At 38.0% G+C, this 3,274-nt stretch overlaps 1 pseudogene; it reads right to left on the minus strand.

Annotated features, from left to right (window-relative positions):
• On the minus strand, positions 1 to 1,106 carry LOC131458569 (transgelin-3-like; annotated as a pseudogene).
• Between the last annotated feature and the right edge of the window lie 2,168 nt (positions 1,107 to 3,274).

Here is a 3,274-nt window from a genome sequence, read left to right on the forward strand (position 1 = left end):
TTTTGTTCCCCATGTGTTTTAGAGGACAGAGAGGAGGAGTGTGTTGGAGCAGGGTAGCAGCAGTGCTTGGCTTAAGGGGTTGTTGATAATCTGCCTGGATTGACCATAGCCTGTCATTCCAGCTTGAGATGCTCCTTTATTTGTGCCCATTTGCAGGCCAATGACATTTCTGCCTTGGCTCAGCTGTTCCTCTGAGAAATCCCTCCTGTTCTCTTGTGCCTTCCTGCACAGAGAGAAACACGCAACCCTCATTAAAAAAATGTCATTCATCAGCACTGAAAATGAGAACTCCTTTGTTTTATTGAACTGGTTCATACATGAAAAGGGACATGCTGATACTCACCTATGGAACCAATTGGGATCTCCTTTGTAATTCACATTATTCAGACTCTTCCTCCCCAGAGTCAACAGAGTCCTCTGGACAGTAGCCATGTCTGTGCCTGAACACACGCACAGTCTCAAATGAATAGATGGATCAAATAAACGGACGAGTCTGTGACTTTCCAACCACTGAGTGCAGCTTCATCTCCTCATATATGCTGCAATAAATCTGCAAGTCGCTTAAATGTCTCTGTTGCAACAAAATACATGGGTTCTGTTCCTGCTCTTACCTTCATAAAGGTCCGCAGTCTGGAACATATCAGTTTTAGTGACTCCATAGCTTTCCACAGCTTGAAGGAACAAGGAGATTTGCTCCATCTGTTTAAAAGGCATAGTGGAGCTCTTGATAACTCTGATGGGCTTGTTGGCTCCAGACAGGCTGTTGATGAGTTCACACAGCACCTAGATGCACAAACAAGGAGCATATCCTTCCAAACTCAGTTTAAAGCACACTAATCTAAATTACAATCCTGGTGTGAGACATTTATGTTCAGGCAAACACTTACACATCCGTCCATGAGCCACTTTTGGAAGCCGACCATGCCGGGCTCAGGCCGCTCCACACCAGAGCCACACTGACAAATGATCCATTCCACCAGCCTTTCCTCCAGTTCTTGGTCGTATTTCTTATCAATCTTATTCTGAACCTCACGGCTCAGACCAAAGGTTTGACCTCTGTTTGACATGTCAAACGCCTTAGGATTATATCTTATGTTTTATGACATATGAGTGTCAGCATTCACATTCAAGTCCCTGCTTTTCCTAATCTGTGCATGTGTTTCAGATCAGTTTTCATGCCTATTTTATAGTCAAAACAAGTATATGATGAGTTTTTTTTTTTTTTGAACAATATGTTTGTTAACATTTTACTCAAAACATGTGTGTACAGTGTACAGTTACAGACTCCCAAAAGTGAACAGCCATTCAGACTACACTGAGACACAGGTGGTATAAACAAAACTTCATACAGACAATTCAAGGGAGAAATTAAACAATGAATACAACTGATAAATAAAACAAAACAAAATAAACCTCTCAGATAGCAACACTCGTATGGTACAAAAATAGTGCAACAAATTGTTGTCTATTCAAACTCATTTAAAAATATCTTCACAATATATATGCTCTTTAGCCTCATTAAGAGGTTTACATTGACCCGGACTCAAACCTCCTCTTCGTCCACTAGCTCCACACAGTTCACAAACCGCTCGAATGGTCCCCAAACCTTCTCAAAAAGTTCTTGTTTCCCTCTTTGTATATATGTTATTTTTTCCAAAGGAAAAGTAATTAACATTTGCCTGACCCAATGAGTGACACTTGCTGGACTTTTTCCAAAATAATGCAATTGATTTTTTTGCATGTAGAAGACACAAGTCTATCATAGTTTGTTCACTCTTGGTGTATTTGTGATTTTTGGGGTAAAGTCCTAAAATAAAGAAAACTGGGCTTATCACAAGATCTTTTGAAATAATCTTTTCTATTGCTTTTTTAATTTCTTCCCAAAAAGCTTTGACCTTACTGCATTCCCACACGCAGTGGAATAACGTCCCCTTTCCTTCATACATTTTGTACATAAATCAGGAATATTACTGTTATATTTATTTAATTTAACTGGTGTGATATGAGTTCTCATTGTCCATTTATACTGTAGCAATCTCAAACTCGTGTTGACTGATTGGGAGTGAGCCTTTGTGCATATTGATCCCCAGTCCTCTGGAGAGATCTCTTTCCCCAGGTCTTTACTCCATATGTTTTTTTTACAATCTGAATTTTCTGATGAGTTAGACATCAATACATCATACATCTCTGAAAAAGCACCTTTGCTTAAACTATCCTTAGACATGAATTTTTCTAAGGTGGATGTTAAGGGTTTGGTTATAAGACCATTTTGACTTGTCCTGATAAAAGCTCTGAGTTGGAGGAATTTTTTTTTATCTATGTCATTCTTATCTTTAATTTCATGGAGTCAACCAATAATAATTTCCAATAATACCAGGTTATATTTGTACTTTTTAGGCCCCCCTCACTATATGGTAAGTACAGGAGTGATAACCGAACTCTGGCACGGTTATTAGCCCATATAAATTGTGTGAATAACCTTCTTATCTTCAGAAAAAAATCATCAGGTGGAGGCAGTGGAACATTCTGAAATATATAGAGTGTACAGCAAGCACACGCAGTCCAAAAATACAATTCGAAGATTATATTTAAATCTCAGGGGGATTTACCAAAAGAATAGGAAGAAGAAGAAGTTAAACAGTTCACAAAGAAATGTAGTGATGACAGGGAGGATGACGGAGTCACAGGTAAGTTTGTGAGCTTGTTTTATGCAGTTCATTTCAAAACATGTTAATTCTTAAAGTAACGTTTGTTCCTGACCATATTGTTCAATATGCAGTGATAGATAGATAGATAGATAGTTTATTGATCCCGAAAGAAATTCAAGATGTTACTAGTTCTATCTGATAAACTCTTTTTTCTTAGCCTGGTCATTTCCAACCCTTGAATTGAGGTTTTCAGGGTTGGAAATGACCAGGCTACCTGAGAATATTGCATAAAAAGTCTTTAAATAATTGGAATTTGTGGTCTAAACTTGAAATTAGTTTTGCAACTGACTAATGCAATACCCCCCAACATATTCAGTGGTCTGATTTTTGAATGTTGATTATTAATTAAAATGCCGATTAATACTTTAATAACAGTGATATTGTACAAATGATTGTCCCAGGAGAACGGACTGTGGTCTACAGCAAGGACGTCAAAGTAAATGGGATTTATTGTTGCTTTATTTTCCATTAATGAGCTGTGCTGAATGTTGAAGAGTGTCTTGGTGTATCTCTGATTTTTAGGGTCTACCAAAACAGCAGGATGGCAATGCTAACCTGGAATATAG

Source organism: Solea solea, chromosome 4 (genome assembly GCF_958295425.1).
Source record: "Solea solea chromosome 4, fSolSol10.1, whole genome shotgun sequence".
In the NCBI taxonomy this organism is placed as follows: Eukaryota; Metazoa; Chordata; class Actinopteri; order Pleuronectiformes; family Soleidae; genus Solea; species Solea solea.